We start from the raw sequence: 18,699 nt of genomic DNA, 5'->3' as shown, positions 1-18,699 counted from the left end.
CAGTTGTAGTTTTAGTGGATGAAGTTGCACCATAAGTTCTTGTTTCACTGGATGGGAGGACACTGGTTGAAGGTACAGTTGCATAACTGGGGGCCAACTTTGTTGTAGTTTTAATGGATGTAACGAGGCTTGTTGTAGTTGCTGTTGTCTGCTTGTGGATTGGTCCAGTTGTAGATCCATTGTTTTTTGTTTCACTCAAACTAGCTGTAGTAAACACTGTTTGATTGGTTGATATTTCGGAGTGGACCGTGGCATTCATAGAAGATTCGCCAGCCGACGTTAAGCTGTGCATTGTTGAGTTGTTTGGTGGAGTGAAACTTGTGTTTGGAGACCATGTCAGCTGTTTTTGCTCAGCGTTTGCAGTCGTGTGGGTCACAGATGTTGGTGAAGTGAGGCTGTTAGCCTGAGTTGTGGTCTGAGTTGTGCTTGTTGTTTGAGGATCTGGAGGGCAACTGTCCGCCAGGAGAACAGCAAGAGTCTCATTAGCTTCACTGCGGACAGAAAAAACAGAAGTTAAGAGACACTTTAGTGATTTCAGACAACTTGGTGCGAATTCATCAGTTAGCTTTGCTAGTTTAGGATAATTGCAAAACAAGACAGGAAGTGTTAATTAGGGGTGCATCGATTTATTGGCACCAATTTCCTTAATTTTGGGAGATCAGCCAATACTTACATGTGAAGCTGATCTTATCTGCCTCAGCAAAAGTTTAAAAATCCACCTTCTCTACATTTTCAGTTACCAACTCAGCCACTTTCTTGTTATATTTAGCAACATTTAAGAAAAAAAAAAAAAACTGGCATTGGCCAAAAATAGAATCGGCAGGTCAGGCTTTTTAAAGATCGGTAATAGGAGATCGGCCAGAAAACTGCAATCGGTGCACTCCTACTTTTAACAGTACGTATGGAAATGGCAGCGTTATGCAGCATGTATGGCTGTAACAAAATCATTAAAATGTATTTCTCTTGTTAGCTGGATGTACTGTTACATCATGTGTTGCACCTCTACGAGAATATAAGTGAAGTCTAAAAGTAAAAACTGTTTATTAACAGTGAATTTAACCTGTTTCTGGTTCTTTTAAATGGTAGAATTTATCTCAAAGAGGGGAAACTTATTGCTCTTTTAATGTTAAACTCGGTGGCATGAAAAAACTTTGTCCAGAATTAGTCCAAAATAAGAAAACAAAACATTTTCTATAGTTTTTATCTGGAGTTTTGTGTAAATACAAACCATTTTATTAGAGTGGAGCCAGGCTGACAAACGTCAGAGGGAAGCAGCTCAGCTTTACTCCAGCTCAGGTTGGACGCCAGCAGGGCGGGACCAGACAAATCCGGAGCGCCGCCACACACCACTGGGGCAACAGAGAGTTTCGTCAATGAATATATAAACACACATTCATATGTTATTGTTTTCGTATGCATGTGAAAACAATAAAGGCACAAACTCATTCGAGAAAGTGAGCCGTCGGTCGTTATGAACTCTTCCTTGTCAATGAGGAGTTTCACAAGTTTACTGAGGGAGCAGCTGCTGACGGGTCCGGACATTTCCAGCACCACCATGCAGCTGTAGAACCTGGGAAACCAGGAAGAGACGCTGATTCACATTCCCAGATCAGGGATTCAGCGTATTTAAAATATGTCCAGTTTTTCATCTCACTTTAATGTTTAATATCGTCGAATATGTTGCATATGACAAAGATAACCTCAATAGATGATCATTTCATTTATACCAGGAAAAAAAGACAATAACATTTTCTCCTGGGAAAATCATAACTTACAAGATGCATTCATAAAAAAACAACTTGACAACATGAAGTAGGCTAAAAGGTAAAAAAAGCGCCATATTGTGAATAAAAGTCAATAAATTAGAATCTTTTCCAGATTTAAATAAAAAACCTTCAAGAATATATTCATACTTTTTATTAAGCCACACAATTCTGTATTAAATATTTATTATTCTGATGTAACATTTTAAGTTAAAACGTCGTGTTTTCTTGATCTGTAAGAAGAAATTAACGTAAATAACAGCTTAAAACATCTTTCAGTGTAAATAATCTACATAATATTTCACTTGAATTAAGAATTGAGTTAATAAAGTAAATTACATTTTCATTGATATTAGTTTTTTTTAAAATATGACTTAACTGCATAAAAAATCAAACATCTCTTTAAAAGAAAAGCAAATGTTTACCTCTGATTAATTTCCCCGTAACATTCCAGATGAGTGCCCTGAATAAATAAAACATATTATGATATTTTTTACCTTATAAACATGTAATTTAAGTTTATTTGCAGTAAAATTTACCGTGTGTTTTGTTACGATGTCTGAACAGTTTTCCCCCCTGAAACAAACATTAGTTTGTATATTTAGCTCTTAACCACATTATATAGTTATAAAAACTTAATCTGGTGAACAATTCAGAGCAGATTATTTAATCTGTAGAGTTAAAAGTTGTCACTTACTGTAAGTTTGGTTCGCACACTGAGAGGATGTTGGATTTTAATAACTATTGAGGAGCAGAAAGTCAGTTTCAGATGATATTTAATGTAACGAATTATGAAAAAGTACAATAACTTTACATACCAAGTGTCTGAGGAGGATAACTGTCATATTACTGGTGATATTGATTTTTATGGCATAAAGCTGCCCTGAAAACAGAAAGAGATGCATATCTGCAGCAAAATGCCTGGTTCACATTTTCTCATCTTATGATCATGAATTCATAAATAATCACAAATGGCATTAAAATGGAAAAATGAGTAAAATTTCACCAAAAAACTGAGAATTTTTCTAGGAAAACTTGGGAAATTTCTGAGTTTCACAAAAGAAAAAATGCTTTAAAAAATCTGAAATTTTGAGGTTTATGTCAAAAATTCTGAGTCTGAAAAGTCAAAAAAAAAAAAAAAAAAAAAGCTTGGAAATGTTGAGATTAGTGTCACAAATTTTCTGGGAAAACATGGAAATTTCTAAGTCTGAAAAGTGGAAAAAGTGCTAGAAAATCAGACAATTTGAGATTAATGTCATACATTTTCCAGAAAAAATTAGAAATGTCCAAGTATGAAAAGTTGAAAATTTCCTCACAAGAAACTCAGAAATTCATATTAGAAATTTTCTAGAAAAAAATTCTAAGTTCAGGGTTTCCCACAGAAAACGTGCTAAGCTGATGCTTGGGGCGCCAGGCAGATGGCCACCATGTTTTTGAGTTTTTTTTTTTTATTATTGACAGGAAATGTGAAAATATCACTTCATAGTTATACATTATTGGAAAACTGGAAGAAAAAACTAAAAAACTAGAAAAACTAAAATGAATAAACCAGGCTTAGCCTGGTGGGGACACAAGTAAAGCCTGGTGGCCCGCCAGGCTTATAATAAAAACACTGGGAGAGACCCTGAAGTTTGAAATGTCATAAAATTGCTAGAATATTTTTTTTCTGGAAAAACCTGGACATTTCTTAGTTTCAAAAGCTGAAAATGTTCCACGTTAATCTTTATTCCACTGTTGTACCAACACCAGTATCAATAACTGGGAGGAAAATCCAACATTGCTTTCAAAGTTTTGCTGCAGATTTTTAGGGTAATGCTGCAGGAAATCAAAAAGATTCTTGTTGCCATTCTCCAAAAAAAAAAAAAGATTTGTTTAGTGAAGCATTGTTTGGACAAATATTCTTGCTGATTTTTACTTTATAACCAATTAGATGGAGCTGCTGGGTAGCATCTTAAAAGCCCAACTAACGAACCATCAGAACTGATGCTATACCGTTTCATCATTTATGCTGAATAACCGGGGAAGAACCTGAGAATATAGTGACTGAGAGTTCGATTCCTTAGTAAACCAAAACTAAAAACCACAGGAATAAACACAAAATGGCGCTCAACCTTGATTTTAACTTCCCCAACAAAACAAAAACCAGGATTAAAGATATTTCTCTTCTCTTACTTTCAGTTTTACAGAAAGCAGAGCAGTTGCAGAAGCGAGGCGCCGTCCCTGAGAAGCAGAAAAACCTTGATGAGAAACATCAGAGGCAACAGTTCTGGCAACACGGCAGAATAAATGACACAAACCGCTGCAGGAGTTCGGCGTCTGCCGTGGAGCCGCCACAGAGTTTGTCTCTAAGACAGAACTGGAGGAGAAACGTGTGAAACACAGACACTGAATTAATTAAACCGAGTGAAACTGGAGCTGCTGCTCACCAGGAGACGTCAGAGGTCCTGTTGGACCGGCAGATTTCATCCAGAGACGACGTGGACGTGCAGCGCACAAAGTCACCACTAGAGGGCAACCCGTCCTCACAGAGCGTTCTTCCTGATGTGGAAGAAAAACAGCAAAATCTTTCATCTTAGTCAACTTTCTCACAGATTTACACTTGCTACTGAATGAGCTGAATGTTTGTGTGTAAAGTTACAGAGTTTGTGCTTCCATGTGCAAAGTTTGGGTCCAGTTTTCATGCATGCATAATGTTTCATGTTCGCAGAACAGAAGCTAAATGTTAATTTGGAGAAGTGCCTGCCAAACACCGCATTTCATTTCATTTCACAAACTGCTGGAGAAACTTCCAGAACTGTTCTCTGCTGCAGTTCAAGCTTAAGAAGTGATTTACAGTGAAGTCCTGCTGCTCCAATATGCGAACTTTAATAACTCAAACGATCAAACGTTGCTTCATTTAGGTCAGACAGCTGGAACGATTATAGCACACTGCAAAAACACAAAACCGTACCAAGCATCTTCCGTTTAGTTTCGAGTGTTGAAATAAGAGGAAACTACCCTAAAAGTAACTTTACAGCAAAATATAGTTATGTTACAAGTGAAACAATGTAACCTGGATTTTTCATCAATACTAAGGAATTACTGACATAAAACAAGCCAATTTTTTTTGCTGAAAAGTTATCTGTAACGTAGTTTTCTCTTTTTTTAAGTGTACAAAGATATTTGCAGTATAAACTAACCCAAAACTACTTGTTAATATTTCGTGTTTTTGCAGTCCAGACATAAATAATCAGAAGTTTAGAAGTTGCATCCTTGATAAAAGGTGTTTGAATTCTCCTAGAAGAAGAAGAAGCTGCTGTGCTGCCTTCACTACCGTAGGAAATCTCAGCTCATCTGTCATTTTTTACAAGTGTTTAAAAACGAATTTACCTCATGGAGGATTTAAAATTAAACAAGAGAAAGTGGAAAAGTAAGTAACTGTACTCTTGTTTTCTTAATATTTGTAATAATTTGTATTTATGACCTGGACCTTCAGAGCCGCATAAAGACAGTTACAAAGTCGGCCTTCTATCGCTTGAAGAACATCTTCAGGAGGACTGACGTCTCAGTGAGATCTGCAGAAACTCATTTATGCGTTTATCTTTAGTTGCACTGATTACTGCAACAAAATGTGACTAAAAACAAATCAATCTGATCCAGATGCTGCTGCCGCCGTCCTGACTAAAACCAGGCAGATAGAGCTCCTCACCAGACCTGGAGAAGCAGCATTCAGCTTCTATGCACCACAGATCTGGAACAAACTTCCCAAAAAACTGCAGAACTGCTGAAACGCTGAGTTCCTTTAAATGAAACTGCTCAGCTGCTTCTTTTGAACCATAACAAATGAAACATGAATCAACATATTTGATGTAATTTTTGTTACTCGTTTCCTAATTGGTGTTTTTATTGCTGTGTTTTTATGACATAAATCACTTTTAAACGGTTTTGCTGATGAAATGTCCTGCAGAAATAAACCCGATAGATTCATTTTCCACTCCTGCAACACGTTTGATTCAAACATTTAAAATCTCTGACAGGCTCACCGACTCTCTCCACGTCTCCGGCGATGTTTGCCTGCAGCGCCGCTCCGGCGCGCTGCAGCGCGGCCTTCCCAGCATGCTGCAGGTCGCACGCCGACACCGCCTGGCTGAGGAGCAGCAGCACGTTGCACACCGTCTGGCTGCAAAGCAAAATGCATCCAAACCAATACGGGGAAACATTTTCAGCCAGCTAAACGGACTCATCGTTACCTGTCAGTGGCAGCAGCTTTTGCTCTGCACGTCACCTCCACGACCTGAAACGAAGACAAAGACGTGTTGCCATGTTTGGGGATAATCTGACCTGAAGTTTTGTTTTTAACATTTTTTTACTATTATTATAATATAAACATACAATCAGCTCCATAAAGGTACCGTAATGTATACATTATAAGATCAGAGAACAAAATGACAACAGAGCCAGACGACTGGGACAGAGGAAAAGAGAATGAAACAAACAACAACAAAAACATACAACAGGGCAGTACATTATACTATGAAACGTTTCAAAAAATTGGACAACTTAAAAGCATGTTTTGACTTTACAAGACTTAAAGATTTATAGAACAAGTTTAAATGATTCATCCACTGTCTAAAGTTGGGAATAGTTTTAGAGAAGCGACATTTGTGTATATGAAATTTAGCTAACAATAAAACATTATTTATTCCATAGTCAATGAAGTGATCATTGATGAAGAAACCAAATTTAACATCTTGTATGGTTATATCTGTTAATTGTACCATGGCTGAGAATAAACTGATGAAGATCTTTTGCCAAAAAGCCTGAACCACTTCACACGTGAAAAACAGGTGATTTAAATCTTCAGATCTGACCTGAAGTTGTCCTTTAGCTTCACAGAAGTGTCTGAATCCTCCCTCACTGCCRGTGTTTTTACAATCAAAGGCTTCCGACACCTGAGTGAAAGAGAAACGGAGTTGGTTTCCACCTGCAGCTGAAACTGTGAACCAGGACGTTCGTTTTATGGTTGTTGTGTGATTAACCCTTGTAGGCCAAGGTCTAATTGACCATTCCAGTCTTTCTCTTCTCAGTGCGTCAGCGCTCGCTATGAAGCCATGCAGCGACCGCTAGAAAACTACTACTAACACTACACACACCACAAACTCTAAATAACATACTTACTGTATAAAAAACCTATCGAAACACTCTTAGTAAAATCCACAGCATCAATTCTCCCTAGTCTCTTGCCGTATCCCCCCCTCGTTTGTCCCCACGTATCTCTGTTCTACCTAGCAACAGACCGTCAACACATTTTCATTGGTTGTGTCGAAATGTGKTACAGTTAGACCCCCACACAGTAAGGCGGAAATGATCGATCATATTCCTGGCTTTATTTTCAAGTAAATAACCACAAAACCAATATAAAAACACCACTTTTATAAAGTTTGAAGTCCGTGCTGTCCACCAGAGGTGAAATGAAAACTCGGTATGCCGTCTGTGTTATTACGAAGCCTTATGTCACGTGGTTCCCCGCTCCACGGCGGGCTTCGGCCCATTTTGTCATTTATCGTCGCGTTTCTGCAGCTACAGGCAAAACATCTGCATAAACACAAAAGGTTGACGTGCTGCACCGTCTGCCTCGCTGCAGGTTTGTTCCTCATTCCTGATCCAGCAGAGAGGAAATGTTTTTATTGGGAACATTTTTCTTCCTTATTGAATCATGAAGCTGAATGAAGACAAACAACCTGAAGCCTGCAGGGTTTGGTTCTGCTTCAAACCGCTGCATGCCTTCACATATTTGTGTTTTTCTCCTAAATTTGGTGGTTTTGTCTTGGAAACTTTGAAACCTGCTGCGAGCAGCGGATTGAAGGAACTACGACCCGTTTCAAAAATTAACTTTAAATTTAAACGAATCTTAATAGAACCACTCAGATCCTATAAACTGTAAGTTTAGTATCATAAACCAATAAAGAACAAGTGATTTTTATAAACTGAGCTATTAATAGGTAAAACAATTGATAGGAACTCTTGCTCTCTAGAAGCATTAAAGGAACATTTCCAAGTTTTTTCATTGTAAATTATTCCATCTTTTTAACATTTGGCTTTGCTTCAACCTCAAACATGGGAAATAACGACGCTTTTGATGCAAAGCTGACACTAAAAGTCGTATTAGAAGTTTTAATTGGTCTGATGTACGATTCTAATCCAAGTAAATATCACAACCCACAGAAATAAACACTTGAAAACATCAATTTGTGTGAAATAAATCAACTTCTCACTAATTTTCTAGTTAATTGAACGGATCTGTATCCAATTCAGATTTTTTTATGGTACATAATGAAAACTAGAGATGTGCCGATCAGGTTTTTTCCTGCCGATACCGATTCCGATCACCCATGAGGGCCGATCACCGATACTGATCACGTAATTATTATTTTTTTAATCATAAGCACTACGGTTACATTATGTGGAAAAAGGAACCATGAATTCACCTTAATTTAGACAAAAACTTGTTTTTAATAACTTTTTCCAAGAAGAAAACTAAACTAAACAGGCATTGTGCAAATTGTCCTGCTATCAGTAAAACTATCTTTAACAGACTGATAACATATGGAGGCTCTGAAGAGGCTAAATTATGCAAAGAACCAAAATAAAACCTCAACATTGCCAAAAAATCCAAGTATAAAACTTAACATTCAAAGGCAAATACAGGATCCATTACAATAAACAATCCAGAGTTACTGAATGAAAACTTCCTGTTAGCATGGCGGCTAGCTGATTACTGCTAGTTCTGAGTGGCTGTTTCTGACTGAGCGGAGTAATTATGCAGAGCAGGGAGGAGATCGATTATTTTTTCAGAGATTATCTGTCTCATGTTAGGACAGCTAAAGTTTTAATACGTATGTAAAATGTATTTTTTAGGTTAGATGCTGCGGCTTTAAGCAGAGGTTCAGTGTGAGAGTCACTACCAGGTGGAGCAGAAGCGGCGCTCCGTCTGTGAAATATTACTACCTGTAGCGTAGCAGCGGTTCAACAGCGAGAGCAGAACCAGCGTCTTACATCGCAGCTCAGAGACTTAAATAATTTTGCGGGTTATTTGTTAGCTTTCTGACCGTCATGCTAATCCGGGTGAGTGTTTCTAGCTGTGCTGCTTTACCTGCTATCTGATCCTCCATGTCTTTTTTACTGCAGTGAGCCTCGATGTAGCCAAACTCCGTCAAGTATGCCATTGTTTTTATGTCGTATTAGCTTCGTTGTGTTGATGCATTTTGACCTGCTTCAATTTTCCACTGCAACACGCAAACGTCCCCATTCACTCAGTGCGTCATAGTTATAGTTCCACATCGCTTAGGATTTGTTGCTGCGCGTTTGCAGAGTGAAGGAAAGAGGAGACCAGCTGCACAGGCAGGCTGAGAAATGAGATGCAGGTGATCGGCAACAAGAGCCAATGATCGCCGATCACTCACTTTTTCACGAAAATCGGCCCGATTATGATCGGTGGCCGATCGATCGGCACACCTCTAATGAAAACCATTTATTATTTATTCTCCTACAATCGCAGAAGTTCAAATATGCTTGACAAAAAGTCACCTGAGGTTCTGTCACATCAGCAAAATGAAGGTTGTGCAACGTCACAGCAACAGGTATATGTTTCCTCCCACTAAGTACTGAAATAAAAATTCATTTTATTTGTAAATTTCAGGTTTTCTTACAGAAAAGGAGGAGCAGAGCGGTAAACGTCAGCAGCTGCCGTCTGAGCTGTGACTGTAAAATTGCCTCTAAGCTCCTGACAGAGCAGGAATGAGCTGCTGATCTGGTTCCGGTTTGTGTCGTTTGCAGTAATTAAATGTGAGATTCTGCGCCTCAGAAACGCGCATGACGTTTCTCTTCTCACCAGATCACGGAGGTCTTGTTCTGTTTTACTGCTTTGCTCAGATTTCACGCTCATGGGAATCCAGTAGTAAGCACCTAAAGGACAAGAAAACACACAGAGCTGCACAAATGGTCATTTAAGAGGAAGAGATTGGACAAAAGGGAGTGATTCTTACTTTTGTTGGAACATAATTGACTGATGTCGCAGGTGACTTGAGTTCCTGAAAGACAATAAATCAAAACATTTGATGAAAAACTCTCCTGCTTTCTTATTTACGCGCCGAATGTAAACCAACCTGATGTGAATAATCCTGCAGCTGCGCTTCGTTCTGCAGGCAGAGCTGTGATTGGATGGACGCTGGTGCCTAGTGCGACCTGATTGGTCGGACTTTTGTCAGGTGTTGCTGGAGACGTGATGTCTGAGGAACCGGACCCCAAAATCAAATAAATCATCAGTTAAACTGTGTGCAGCTTTAATTTGATGGACGTTGCGGCAGCAGTGGCGGTCCTAGCGTGTTTGGTGCCCCGGGCCCACATGCCCACCGTGACGCATCACCTAAACCAGGGGTGTCCAGACTTTTTGCCACATGGGCCAAAACTGTCGACTAAAAATTAGTTTCAAGACAAAAAAAAAAAAAAAAAACTAAAATCAAGCAAATAAAGTAGAAATTTATTGTAGATCCAAAACTTGAAGGGGATTTTTACGACGTTGATTTAGATTTAACAAAACTCAAATATTTTGCGATTAATCTCAGATATTTTCTAGAAAATTTCCAACATTTTAAATTCATGTTTTTTTGTAGAAAATTCCTGATATGTAAAAGTGAAAGTTTTTTTTTCTCTCATAAATTCTGCAGTAGCGCCAACACGGGTTTTATTTTCTTCATTTATCTTTGTCTGATATTAAAAACTGTTCAAATATTTAAGAAATCTATAGGTGAAGAAACTTCTTCCTGTTCTCACTTCCTGTAGCAGCTAGCATGCAGCTATGCTAACATTAGCTTGTAACTGTAAAGAAACAACCAGTATATTTTTGGTTTTAGCTGTAATCTCTGTGCTCTTCTTTCAGAATAGTGCGGCAGACAACATATTTGTTCCCCACACTGAAAAAAACAACCAATCAGAGCCAAGAGGCGGGTCTTAGCGCTGTAAATCAACCCTGTGAACGCGCTGTTAAAAGTGCTAATGGTGGAGAAATAACTCAAGTTACAGAAAAACTGCTTATCCGACGTTATCGGTGGACATGCTAGGTAGCATTAGCATGTACTAAAGGCTCTGCTGACAGGAAGCTGTACACGGTCATGATTGTCAGCACTAAGATCCGAAAGAAAATTAAACAACTTTAAGTGAAAGGTTAGTGTGTAAAGGTGAGTCTTACCTGCAGGAAACACTCGACTGGTTCCTGCTCCACTGCTAATGACTGAAACACAAGATATCGTCTTTATTTCTTATTCCGGTCTATTATTTAATATTTCCCTGATACGTCAAGATTTCTTTAAATAAATGTTAATTTAAATATATATACATTGATGCAGGGATAAACACAAATGTCGTAATTTATTCACAAATTTACACTTTTTTGCAAGAGTAATCCCACCTTTAAAAGATTTTTTTTTAACATTTTGTGATATTAGAAGCACAAACTTCAATATATTTTATTGGGATTTGACCTCAAACTGGCTCACAACTGGAAGAAATGATCCCTGGTTTCAAATCTTAAAAGTGTGGCGTTCATCCATATCAGCGTAAAAATGGATGAACACCACACTTTTAAGTTTACATCTAATGTTTTTAGCGAAAAAAGTACTTATTGAAAGAAACACCATTTTACTTCCACACTTGTTTGTGTTAGTTTATCACAAACGGTGTCAGATGCGCTGACGTTTGTGGTTATAATGTGACAAAATGTGAAAAAATTCCAGATACATCATTAAAAAACTTGTACAAAAAGTCACCTGATTTCACACCACTAGCTGTAGCATTGCTTCGATTTGCACCTCGTCTCAATCTCTTGTGGTCTACAAAACAAACAGACATGCAACATTCAACATGCTCTAAAAACATGCACCATAAAGGACGGAGAAGAAGCTAGCTGAGGGTTTGCATGCAGTGTTTTCTGTAAAGGATGAAACGCAGCGCTGTAGAGAAACGTAACGGGACTTTGTTGTCGTCAGTAATCCGCCTTTTGAAGAACAAATGAAACCAAAGAGTGAAAGTGATTGCAGTATTGTGTTGGGGACTTGGTGAAATAAAAGAGTGATGCATTCAGTTTCAGCTGTCGGTGTTTTAAACTCCTAATTGTCAGGCTAACATTAGCAGCTAGCTAAGCTGAGCGCTAACACTAGCTTGTGCATCAACTGAAGCAAGATGTTTCAGCTGTTACTTACTTTTTCACAATCTTTACCAGTAGAGAGACCAGACACAGTTCCAGGAGTTACTTGTACTTTTACTGAAATTACTCTTTTTAGTTTCTCTCTTTTCTAGCCAGCTGTACCAAGCTAACATGCTAACAATGGCATATAAAGAGGAACAAACAGAGATAACTCATGCTGGGTTACTAAAAATGCTCTTCATGATAACTTAAGATAAAAAGTGAGGTCCATTATGAATATTAAATTAATACAGTTTTAGTTGCATCTGTTATTTTTGTCCTGTCTTTCCTCAAAATTAGCTAACTCCAAATTAGCTAGCGCTGTTTTTTACTAGCAACTGATTGGAGAATAAAATGCTTCACACTCATTTTAAATGTCATGTTTAGCTAACACTTATTGTATTTATGCATACTTTACAAAATGTTTGTTTTGTTTTTCATTTAATAATTAATGCATTTGGTGTTCGTTTGAAAAACGTAGATTTGAAGTCGCTGCTTTTACATCTGGAACTAAAAACATGAGTTTAGTTGTTGTAATAAATCAACTGAGCCTTAAATTTTGTGTTATTTGGTATGTTTTAATATTCTATCATTTTGATACGGTATTTATTTTTTATTTTTAAATCTTAAAGTTTGAACGGGATTAGAAGAAAGACGAAGAACTTAGCTGTAGCTAAATTAAATGCTCCCTACATTGATGCCTTATTTAAACTAAAACATCTATTACATTCATGTAAGATGAGTTAATCTAGAAAATATCCTGCTTTCAGTTACAAATGCAGTTCAAACATTAGTAAGAAGAATCGGTCATGCAAGCGAAAGTTAATAAATATGCCTGGTTTTCTCACCACATGGAAGAGAATGGTCCGTTTCTTTGGCGTTGGGACTGGAAACATCCCAGTAGTCTGCATCCCAGCCAGTCACAGTCCCGTCCTCGCAGGACCTGTGTTCACCCAGGTCTGCCCACATGCGGAAAAGGTACAGCTCCACCTTTCCCACGGCAACTCCAGGTGACCGGTTTCTCTGATGGCAGCCCAGCCAGAGGGACCCAGACGGAGGGATGGCCTGAGCGATGACCGTCCTCTCTGCTACCACGACCTGATCAACCTGGAGCATTTAGACAGATGCAGCTGGTAGGTTTGATCTTCAGGAAAATGCTATTATCAATTAATCAATATTACTGTGCTAAAATTAAATGAACATTAGCTCATACGTTGCAGAAATCTAATGTTTCCAATCTCTGAAGTCTATAAATAAATCTACTCAAATAAGAGAAGAAATAATAATATTACTCAAGTAAAAAAGCACTAAAGCCACTCTAATAAGCATTTTTTTCCCCAAAATGTTACTCAAGTAAATGTAACGAGTACTACCCACTTTGGTGGATAGCTAACAGCCTAGCAAGAATAGCCTATTCTTGCTAAGCTATTCTTAGCAAGAATAGGCTATTCTTGCTAAGGATAGGCCTAATCTTAGCAAGAATAAGAATAGCTTAGCATTCAGCTAAGCTATTCTTGCTAACTTAGCTGAATGCTTGCTAGCAAGAATAGGCTACTGTTAGCTAGATGACTAGCTAATATCGGCATTGGCTAGTCATCATTTAGCTAACATTACCTGCATCCAACGGCATTAATCAACCATCAACAGTTAGTTTGAGTGAGAAAACGGTGACATTTTCTTTGCCTTTTGCTGCCATGATTCTAACACACACCTGCGCAGCTGCGTCACACATTTTAGGGCTCATGCTGCGTTTAAAGGCGGCTCGGAAAAACACGTTACGACATGTTAGCAACGGATTAAGCAGTTGAAAAAAGCGGGGTGGACAGAGGGCGCAGATACGGGAAGTGCRGGATACAAAACTGTATCAAATCCACAAAACACACAAAACTTCATAAGTATGTTTTGTTAAARCTGTATGATTGAACTGTAATGACGATTTTTTTTTCTAAAGTATCTTGAGWTGACATGTGAATAAATAAGCTTAGYTGAATTGAAAAGGTCAGAACACATCAACAAAAGCTTAAATGGAAGTACAGTAATGTTAAAATGGAAATTATGCTAAAAGAGAAGTTATGATAAACTCGCTAGCTTAACTTCTGTAACTTACAACAAAAGCCACAACTATACTAAAGTGGAAATTATGCTAGCATAACTTCCTTTTTGGCTTTTTGTTGTTGCGTTGTGACCTTTGYTGTTATGAATTTTGAACTTTGTTTACCCTTCTGGGCCACTGTMCCTATTGATTTTATCAATATGWGGAAATATAACTATTGGGTGGTTTTAGTTTCTTTGCATGAATTCCCCAAAACCTTTGGAAAAAAGACAGAAACTGTTATCTTGCAAATGATTATCCACCTTTCTATCAAAATCTGTTGACATAAGATCTAAAGAACATACCAGGATTTCTTTAAATTATTTGGATAATGGAGGAACCATTTTAGGGCACTCTCAAACTTATTTTAGATAAACCCCTGAATGTTTTGTTAGCCAATTGTTGCTAAAGATTCATTGTCTGAATCTTCAAAGCAGTAAAATTTTAAATGAGAGTCCTCCAGTTGTATGTAAGGGATACCTTGACTGGTATCCCTTACATATTACTTTAAAAAGGAAAGTGTGTGAAATGAAATATTTCCATGGCACCAGGATTTGTTACACCTCAAAATTATGCTCTTCTCTAAGTTTTTCCTGYAAGATCAGGTTGCTGTTGTAGCTAAATCCATGTTTGTCAAATTTACCMAAGCTAAATGCTACAGTGGATTGAGCTGCTAGCACATTTTAGTATTATGTAAAGTTGAAATATAGTAAGCCACATGTCTTCCCACAACTTGTTAGCACCTGTAAGCWAGCAGCTAGGTTGRATGTAATAATGCAGAGGTTTAAGCTAGTTAGCYTGCCAKGCTAAAACTGTTTTGCTAATCTTGTTTTTTGACCTTTCATAAAGTCTTACTTTTTTGCCAATTACTCAAACACTTATTTCACCAGTTGTTAGCACTCAGTTTGTTAGCAAACACTGCAAAAACACAAAATMTTTTGGCCTAGTTTCTAGTTAGTGCAAGTAACTTGGTGCACTTGAAATAAGACCAACTTAAAAATAACTTTTCAGTAAGAAATATGAGCTTGTTTTAAATCAATAATTTCTTAATATTGCTTAAAATCTACATTTTTATTWTCAACAATGATTATTTCACTTTTAACAGGATATTTCTCCCAAGTTGTAAATCAAATAATCTGCCAATGAAACAAGTAATTTTTAATCAATATTAAGGAATTATTGACTTAAAATACATCTTAAAAGTTACATGTAGGCAMGTTTTCTCTTATTTCAAGTGTACTAAGAAATACTGGACCAAAAATACTTGGTAATATTTTGTGTTTTTMCAGTGAACTGACACCTATTAGCTTAAATATACGTTTATGGGTCTGATACTTATACAGTTTCAAGATCTTTATTGTTTCATTGTTGCTTTCAAATATAGTACATTGTTATTTGATAGTGGTATTGATCAATAGTACTTCACTGTTTCTCACGCAAAAATATTAATATTACATAAACAGCCTTRAAAAGCATTATGTAAAACGAAAATATTTCTTTAAATCTGAATTAAATCGTTACATAATACATTTAAAGAAAGCTGCAGGTTTTAGTGAATATGTAAAGASTGTAATGTAATCACCAGATTTGTAGGTCACTGCCTACGTAGGTTCAGTTCTACCTCCAGTCTGCTTGTATGTACAGTCTCCTTATTTTACTGTCCTGGTTTTAAACCGCCCATATCATATAGCAGCAAGAGTAAACGATAGTGACAAGTGTTACTGTTGGCACGCAGTTTAACTTCAGCACCTATTTGATATTTTCCCTCCATAATTAATTATTGTTTTATTCTAATTRCAAAAGAATAAAACACAAGAGCACATAAATCTACCTCAAACCAAAATGAGTTAAAAAACAGGATTTCATTATTTTTTTAAAGCATATAATACTAGTTTTATACTCCTACGTGTCAAGCTAGCTTTAGCCGCTAGCTGTGCTAACACTAGCATCACATGAAGCAAGACGTTTCAGCTTTTTACTTATTTTTTTTCCTCTTTTATGTTTCAATCTTAATCAATAGAGAGACCATATAGCTCCATGAGTCATTGTTTTAGTTTTAGTTACTTTTTTTTGAGTTTCTGCTTTGTTAACAAGCTGTAGCTAGTTATGCTAACTCTTTATGCTAAAGAGGAACAAACAGGGAGAACTCATACTGGGTGAGTAAAAATGGTAACTTTCAAAATAAAACTAAAAGAGTCTAATCGTATTTTACTCAGTGTTACCTCCAGGCTGAAGACATTTCTCATTATGTCCCTCCTTAGACACACCCTGTGCCACGTCATCRGGGACATCTTGAACGGAAACCGGTGCTGGACTTGGAGTAACCATCCATAMATTGCKTTGTCGTCCCCTTCAAGAGCTAAATTGGGGTTTGGTGTCCGGACTGAGCCGTAAGAAAAGGCCACCCAGGGTCCAGGGGCAACCAGGCGAATATTCACACATACAGTCRTCTGGGAAAGGCTGGGGATGGAGATCCTGTCCCGAAGGGCCCAGTGGTCTTCACAGCCATTTACTACTGCCTTAATGTCTCCSAGGAAATATCCGTCCACTAAAAAGACAGAATTAATGGAAAATTATGGATTTTAATAGACATGGTTAGTGCTAAAATAAAAGATTGGGGTTAGATTGGGCTRATCGTAGCAACTAAAGTTATTATCCAAGCTTGTGAAAATAGAAAAGCGATACAGGTCTAGTTAAAGTTTCACTTTTTGTCTGCTCTCAACCCACCTTGCAAAAACATAAATGGCATTACTATTTGTTACTCCATAGCTACCAAACTTTCTAGCTTCTAATCACAAAAAAAGTATAAGAGCATTTTTATAGAGTCAGTCATTACATGCTGGTGATAGCACTCATGCTAATGCTAGCCTGATAGCTAAAATKAGCATTTCAGCTAATTCTTCCAATAATAGGCATGTTTACAATACTGCATGGAGTAAGTCAATATTGGTCAACATGATAGTGATACTCCACATGCTACATTTTAGCTAACTTTAGACATCTGGGACATCATCAGATGTCAAAATGGCCCCTCCAATAACCCCAMGCAATGCTAAAGTGGTTACCAAGTGGCTAAAGGGCAACAAAATCAACGTTTGGCCGTCACAAAGTCCAGATCTCAGAGAATGTGTGGGTAGAYGTTTGTGTGAGCGACTTGGCCTACAAATCTAACCCAGTTCCTCCAGTTCTGTCTGGAGAAATGGGCCAAAATTCCTGCCAACTTCTGTGTGAAGCTTGTGGAACGAAACCCAAAACATCTGACCCAAGCAGTTTAAAGGCATCGCCACCAAAAGCCAAGAAGAATTTGGAGACGTAAATAAATAAATCACTGAAACATTCCTGCTCCCAGTATTGTGGCAATTCGCCAATAGAAATAATGTTGGTAATTCTAACTGGACGTTTTCTCTGATTGAACTTCAGATTGTGCGTAAAAAGCTGCTTTTGTTTTTATTTTTATTAAACTCYTGGTCATCTGAGCCACAGCTAGAAAGCTACTTTTCCTAYTGAGTTCATGGGAGCCATCTATGCAAACACCGCCTGATGCCAAAATTTAAAAGGAAGAGCACATCGAACACAGTAACTCTTTATGTTTTTCTCAATAGGTCCATGTCAATTCAAATTAATGACGCTGAATGGACAATTGTCAATTGGTGCGCTGATGAAKGGATGCTGTTTTGTGTCCATGGCAACAAAGAACCCTGTCAGACAATGATGAGGGATAAGTTCAGGAGTCTCCGCTACGTTCACACTCAGATCCGTTTTTCTGTGAAATCGGATTGTTTTTGCGTAGTTCTTAAACAATCCGTAAAACAATATTTGCGACTTGATCTCCAGTGTGAACTACAGGCTACGTTAAAATGTCCCGCATGCGCAGTAAAAACTAACGTCACACATAAGGCGCGTGCTTAGTGTTTTGCCAACCGCCATAGAAGAAGAAGAAGAAGAAGAAGAAGAAGAAGAAGAAGTTGAAGTTCTCAGTGTTTGCGGAAGTAAACGTGGATGCTAATGGTGGAGCTTATCTTGTGATTTTAAAGTTGTTGTCCGACCGGAACCAGCTCACTAACAGCTCAGTCCTCATTATCGTCCGCCATGTTTGTTGTTTTTCTTCCCGCGTGAGCGGATCAGAACCACAACAGTGACGTGTGTCGACTATCAATGACGTTTCGGTCGGGTGATGCGGTTAGATTCAAATCGCATAAAAGATCMGATGCGTATCGGATTTATAACCTGAAATCCAAGTTGTCTGGGTCGGAATCAAAAACATCCGATCCGTGTTGTTCAGACTGTCATAAAAAGATTATATTTGGATCACTGTGRATCAGCCKTATTTGCTTTCAAACACCAAGCAAGKGTTGTTTTGCCAGTTGCTACGMAAATAAAAGTGCTTTGCATAGATCAGGAGAACTTTCTGTGGAAGAGACAGATTTGCATAATTTYGTAAATATTCYWATATGCAAATATWAATGCAGGTTAAACTTTTTCCCAGGTGTTTTATTAATTGTACATAAACTTTTGCTCACCTGTGGGTGGAGCGGCTGCTGCCAGGAAAAAGAAGATGACTTGATGGAAACGAAGCCGCCGTCTCCATGTTGCTTCAAAGAAAAGGCCAAACATCCTCCTGGAAA

Source organism: Poecilia reticulata, linkage group LG20, assembly GCF_000633615.1.
Source record: "Poecilia reticulata strain Guanapo linkage group LG20, Guppy_female_1.0+MT, whole genome shotgun sequence".
Classification (NCBI taxonomy): domain Eukaryota; kingdom Metazoa; phylum Chordata; class Actinopteri; order Cyprinodontiformes; family Poeciliidae; genus Poecilia; species Poecilia reticulata.
Note: the sequence above shows the minus strand (reverse complement) of the source record.